Source organism: Malurus melanocephalus, unplaced genomic scaffold (genome assembly GCF_030028575.1).
Source record: "Malurus melanocephalus ecotype Western Australia unplaced genomic scaffold, MMel_1.1 scaffold_230, whole genome shotgun sequence".
In the NCBI taxonomy this organism is placed as follows: Eukaryota; Metazoa; Chordata; class Aves; order Passeriformes; family Maluridae; genus Malurus; species Malurus melanocephalus.
In genome coordinates this window covers 266,891-273,607 of record NW_026623462.1, presented here as the reverse complement: position 1 = coordinate 273,607, position 6,717 = coordinate 266,891, and the positions used below count along the sequence as shown (strand labels likewise).

Sequence of the window (6,717 nt, the reverse complement as noted above, 5' to 3'; positions counted from 1 at the left end):
CACGGCTAAAAAGGTGATGCTGGGATCATTTTCATCTTAAAAATCGCATCTTGAGGACAGGTGGGTGATGGGAAACTGCCATTTGGTGTGTCCATCTGTCCCCAAAGGTGCAAAAGAGGGATCTCAGAAGTGCAYCTAGCCAGTCTGTGCTACAGAATGGGCTGAAATGTGGAAAACACATTTACTCTGGTTCCCACAAAAAGTGCAGGTCTGCACCTGATCTCTGCACTGCTGCATTATCAACAGTYGTATCCTTCATTAGAATTGGATATCAACACTTTTAATGCAGTTTAGGATGATGTCAATGAATCACTGCCTCCACAGCAACTCTCCTCATTTTTACCTTGTGATAACAGCAATGGTTTCATTCTCTRTGCTCCTACCACACACAGCTTCCTGCTCAAGGTGAAACCCCCCTCCCTCTATTTGTGTTATCACTGTCACATGCAGAAACCACAATCTGCTGCTCAGGCACATAGAAAYGGAGAGGGATGCAAMACTTCATGTGGGAGCCATGGTGAGMAGGGAYAGGGATSCTGGGTTGCTTTCAGCACCCACAYCCCAGAAATGAGCTGTGATGAGCAGCTCAGCACAGCAGCCTCTCCTTAGGGACCCCAGCCAGCTCATTTTTTCCAGCGTTTGACCCTGTTGGCTGCAAGGCAGACAGAATATTTTGAATTTGACAGAAAGAAGCAAAAAGTATCACTGAAGGAAATAACTCATGCTTTTCRGGGATTGTGACAAATTTTTCAACAGCATCTCACCACCAGCACCACGTCTGTCCCTCTGCTCCCCCGCCTCCCACCTAGGAAGGTTTAATTTTCACCATGGTTGATGTTGCAGTCTCAGCTGAATAAAAGCAACTTATAAAGCCAGACGTATCGGGAGGTTTTCACTCTGATCTGGAGCATGGGCCTCAGAAGTGCCTGCTCCGAGCACAAAGGAGCAATTCAGACTCATTCCAACCCTAAAGAACTGTGCCAGTTCACTTCCCCAGAGGGAACAGCTCCTTTTTACCTAAATCAAACATTTCAGGAGCCCACCTTGCCAAGGCCATCAGGCTTCACAAAGGACAGGTCCCTGCTGAGGAGCCTGAGCCTTGTTCTGTGTCTCTTCCACACTGCTCAGGGGTTTTTTTTGTGTGCTATTTTTTGCTGCCACTTTCCAAGAGATCACTTTTGGAGCTACTTTCCCACAGATGTCGAGCAGCCACAGTAGAGGGTGGGTGCCAAGGCTCCAGCATCACCCACATGATTTACATTTGTGACTGGAGCACAGAGAAATCCTCACTAATGGAAGCATCAGAAATGGTCAGACCCTTCCAGCTCTGCAGCTGTGGGACCTGGTACTCAGCACCTGAAGCAGCAGGAACTCCCACTCCCCGTGCCCCTGGCACTGAAAGGCTTAAAAATTTGGAGAGGGAGTAGTGGAATCATGGACAAAACTTTACTGTCAGAACAAGATGTGAGTGAATAAAGAGGCAACTGGGGTTTCTAATCAGTTGCWCAGTGTTTTTCCATCAGCCTCCCTGGGCTGTGCTCTAAGAGCTTGTGGAAGCATTGCAGGATGCTTTCTGCAAATGGGAGAAAGCCCATTTGAAGCTGAATCTGTTCCTGATGGCCAAGCCCTTGTCTTCTCCAGCAGAGTAGTTTGGCACACTCAGATTTGCTCCTGGAACTGCAGTGCTGTGCCAGCTCTTGAAACAAAGATTTCCATGCACAGGTTCCCTCCCCAGGATGAGGATGTGTCACACTGTCTGTAGAAAATGTGGATTTCAGTCCATTGATGAGACACACTCTTCATCATTGTGCAGGGCAGGTGGACTCTGTTCATGGGGAGGTAACCAGGATCTCACAGCTGATTCAGGAGAGTTTGAAGTGCAGCCTGGCTGCCTCCATCAGGATACATCTCCCCTGGAAATCTCATGACTGAAACTTGCTTCTTGCCTGCATTGGAAAACATCTCTGCTTTTTGAGAAGAAAAGTTTAGGACTTGACTCTTTCCATCCAAGAAACAAAACTTCTACACTGCTCCTAAAATCTGCCACCATCACTGAGTACAGACAGAGGGGCTGGAGTCATCTGGGAGAGGGTAGAAAACAAACCCAACTTTGACAGTCCAASTCCTGCTCGCAAAAATGAGCTCAATCCACACTGAGGCCATGCCATGTTCAAGCAGCTTCTCAGATTTTCTCAGAGTTCTTTCAGCTTCTGTGTTCCCTTGGCGGATCTGAACACAGATACGGGCTCCAATAACCTCCTGCACCATTTCCCCCTGCTGACACATTGGGCTGGTGGAGCAGGGATGTTCATCTGCTCCACAAGGSTCTCCTGGGCTCTCCAGCTGGGGTGCGGCTCCTTCTCCATTCCCAGAGGAAAAAAACATTGGCAGCACCTCCAGCTCCTGTCACTGATAGCAAGACAAGCTGTCACTCACAGGAAGCCAYGGAGACCTCGTTCCAAGCCTCCCTTGCTGTTCTTGACTTTCATCCACTGGTTAAAAGCTTGGCTGGTACAAAAAAAAATGGGTCAAACCACGCTGGCGACACCGCCGGCAGAGACGTGGCTCCGATTTTGCCTCACTGAGTCACCTCCTCGAGAGGAATAAGCTCTATCAGTCAGGGATATTTCTGTGCTCTCCCAGCACGCTTTCTAGGACTTTGGCCAGCGAGCTCTGCTGGTGAGTGGGAAGCCTACCATGTGTCTGATTTTCCTGGATAGGCTTTCTCCAACTGCGCAGGAATTCTGCCCAGATGAATTTAGAGGCAGTTCAACACTTGTCTGGGGTTCCCAGATATSTGATATCTCTACTTGTGATGATCCAGATGTGGCTGCTGTTGCAATCCCAGATGTTCTCAGGGCACACAGGCAGGGGTTTTCACAGTTCCCAGAAATCAACGCGCTGCCACACATCGCACGGGGAGTAACAAACCCGGCAAGAACTTTGGTAGCCTTCAGAAAATGTCATGTCCTTTTTCTCTCCCTTCTTCTGACTCATCTGTCCAGGGATGAAAAAAATCAAGGCCAGAAAAGGAAGCAAAAAAAATGAATAAAAATAAAACTTAATGAGATCCTATCTCCTCAAAGTATATCACAACTGTAGCACATTTTGGTACCTCTTCCACGGCACTGTGAAGTTCCTAAGGTTCCTATGATTTCTTCTCTCTTCAGCAGAGATAGCAGTGAGGGTAGAAGATGGACAAAAGCCTACACATCAAAATGATTAAATCCAAGTTCCCTCTGCTGGACTCAGATCAGTTGGGTTACTGTGCCAGGGCACTGAACACACGATGCTTTTATTCCCGGGGTTTGTACACATTTTGTTGTATGCTTTGGGTTACTGGTTTGCTGAGAAAACAAATCTTCTCTCCAAGTTTCTTCCGTGAGCAGGACTATTTTTAAATGGTGAATTCTCTTTATATTCTGCTGCATTCTTYGCTAGAGAAGCATATCAGTACCTCCAGATGATGATGGTATTTGTGACCAGGGACAGTGAAAAGCAGCAGTTTTACAAAGCCTTCAGCCRTGCCAAAATATCCAAGGGAAGCAAAAAAATTATGAACTTATGTCTAGCATGTTTAAAATTTCATTGTCATCTTCAGTAAGGACACAGATTTACAAGGGTTTTTTTTAGTATAGCTTTAGATATTCCCCTAAGGGAAAGAAGAATGGTTTATTTTCCAATGCAAATTGGTTAATTTTTAAAGAAAAAAAAATAAAAAGAGACTTCCAGCTGTTGATGGCCTTGACAGAAAAGTCAGATCTATTGCCCAGCACAGCAGTAATGTTTAGTGGGAGCAAATAGATGAGCAGCCCATCTTTAAATTCTCCAGACATCAACAGTTGAAATCTATGTTCCGTCAACAGCATCCAGAAAAACAAAACAAGGAAGTTGAATGAACTGTASAGAGATATGCCCTGAACAGAGCCAAACAACAAACAGGGCTCAAATCCCGACCCAAACTTCCCCACTTGCAGGGATGCTCTTGCTGCAGGCACTGGGTCTGGGGAAGTGGGAACTGAGCTGTGACTCACTGTCCCTGTTTGGCTCTTGGCATTCCAGAGGGCAAATGTGTTCCTGCCTTCCTTTCAGCACAGCACAGGAAGGAAGCTCTCGAGGGCACAGAACTGATGGGAGAGCTTCCCAAAGCWTGCCTCAGGCTGCTTCAGGATTGCTCAGGACTGCTGTGGAGCAGGAGCATATTTTCAAACTTTTTTTTTTGTTGTTGCTGTCATTTATGGGTGTCACTGAGTGAAGGTCACTCCTCCCTCCCAAAAAGTGAGGCAGGAGGAAACAGAACCACCAGAATTCAGCTACTGAGTAAAGAAAAAAAAGTGACATGGTGACAGAGAAAAAAAAAAAAAAAAAGGTGATGGTTTAAGGCGCTGGATGTAAAAAGGGCAGGAAAACGAAAGCAGCAATAAAGGTAGGAAGCATGAACCATAGGATGACCATGCCCATATTGTCCAGGCCCAGCCAGTGAGCTCATTTAAAGGGAAATGAAAAAGCCCCGTATAATTTCCTACTGCTCAGCAATGTCTCCATATGAGAACCCCTACTTAATAAACTTTGATCGAGAGAAGCCTCCCCCCATGGAGGACAGTTCACAAGCACTCAGGAAATTAGTGGGATTATTTGGGCCGGGCATTTGAAGACATAAATGTTTTGGATTTATAAGAAACACATTTCATAATCACTCTGCCTAGCAGTAGTTTGGAAGGGGAGGAGACAGGGCAGCAGCTCCTGAATGAGTATGGGGAAAGAAGAAAGACTCAACTGTTCTCGAGAAGAAAGACCTGATTGTGCTGTGAGGTTCAGAGGGTTTCACTGGGAGCACTGGGAAGTAATGGGCTCTTGGCCTGCTTGTGGAAACCCGAGTGGGGAGTGCAGGTAGAGCTGGCAGGCTGTGCTCAAAAACACAGCAAATCGGGGAAATCCTATAAAAAAGGTCTGGGATGGAAAGACTGCAGCCAGAGTCACTGTGGCTTTCCTTTCAGCYRAGMTCCTCAGYTTCAAATGGGAATCCAGCCCCAAAYTGTGTATCCCAAACTCTCTGCTTTRCAGTTAATTCTTATCTGCATGCGGCTGTTGCTCTGAAATGTGCTGCTTTTGGTTTTRTGGAGGAGGAGGTCTATTTAGCTTGATTTTCCTAAGCAGTTACAGTGTAAGGCAGCAAAAAGAATCATGTACAGAGCAGTGCTGTGTGCTCTGAGCTGCTCTGGTTTGTTCTGATAGCTCTGAACTGCCGCTAATTTATTGTTCCTGGGAAAATCCCTTTTTCTCCCCCTCTCATTGCCTCCATTTCCTCATCTCCAAGAAAGCACAGGAGACAAAGGTGCCACTAAAAGGCTTGATGGATGAGTGGGAAGTGCAGGAAATGTGTGAGGCCTCATCCCCACTGAGCTGTGAAATACACAATAAAACCAAAATGCTCCAAAAAWTTAGTGTTGGAAGCTGACAATGGGAAAAGATAAGAATAGAGAGAGCACCTGGGCAGCACAACTCTGATTTACACTCCCCCAAACACTAAGGGTTAACATCTTCCTCTAGAAGGACACAGATGCCCTGGGGTTGTGGAAGAGGAGGGGAATGAAATCCTTTCTTGCAATAAGGAGGGGAATCTTGGAGCAACTGCCCAAAAAGTGCGTCTCCTTCGTCTGAGTCAGGAAAGAAACCGTGCCAAGTCAATGGGATTTATTTCAAATTCTGGCTCGTTTTGACTCCTATTAACTCTAAACGAAGACCAGCTGGGATCAGCCTGCCTTCCCCAGCAGCAGAGCCTGCGAGGGCCCAGCGGGATTGGGAGAGCTCTGGGGTTCCCTGGAGGATTCACAGGGCTCAGCACAACCATGGGCTGATCCAAATGTGTCAGAGAATTTGGTGGACTGAGGCACAGAGAGCAGAATAGCACAAAACTGGGTTGGGGGGGGGAGAAGGTCCCTCACAATAATATCACCCAAACAGCAAAATCCAGCATGGGCCTCTCTGTGAGGTGGGGTGTTCAGAAAAGGCTGACCCTGAGCCATCATCACTGGTTATGAAAATGAGAGGAGAAGCTGCTGGAGGCTGTGGGCAGAGGAGCCCAGAGATGGCCACGCTGGTTCTGAAGGGGAAACAGAGACCTGGGCCTGCAGCTCCATGGAGAGCCATCGCCCTGACCCTGAGTATGGTCTCATACTCATTAAAACAGAGGTTTCCAGCATATTTGACTGCATTTCTGAGTGACTTTATCCACCTTTGATTTGTGATGCAAGGCAAATGCCTTCTCATGGCTTTGCAGGATGTGGTTCTGTGTGAGGAATGCCACAGGGACACACCATGGCCAGGCACAAACACCCTCAGCTCTGGAAACTGGGCTTTAGGCTAAGAACTGGCCCTGCTGATAGAACATCTGGAAAAGGATGGGCTGTAGGGCAGGAGAATGGCCTGTTGTGACCTCCTGGTCACCTTCTGCCMCTGACCAACCTCCTCTATGACCCTGGGCAAGCCACTTTATCTTGTGCATCTTCCCAACACATCATTCAAGGGCAGGATTTGGAGTAACGCTGCTCATTTCCTCAGATTCAGGGTTTGAGGAGCTTGCTGTTACCACTGACACTCTGCCCTACACCCAGCCTGGTGCTCCCCATTCCTCCCCCTGCTCGAGGGTGACCCCACACACTCCAGTGTTTAAGAAGTTTAAGAAATTTCTTTCAAGTAATTACTCCACAGACAGCC

At 47.3% G+C, this 6,717-nt stretch overlaps 1 protein-coding gene across 1 annotated transcript in view; it reads right to left on the bottom strand.

Moving 5' to 3' along the window:
* The window catches only part of LOC130578498 (collagen alpha-1(XXVII) chain-like), a 135,750-nt gene that overhangs the window by 21,980 nt on the left and 107,053 nt on the right, over window positions 1-6,717 (bottom strand). The gene's annotated exons all lie outside the window — the stretch shown is intronic.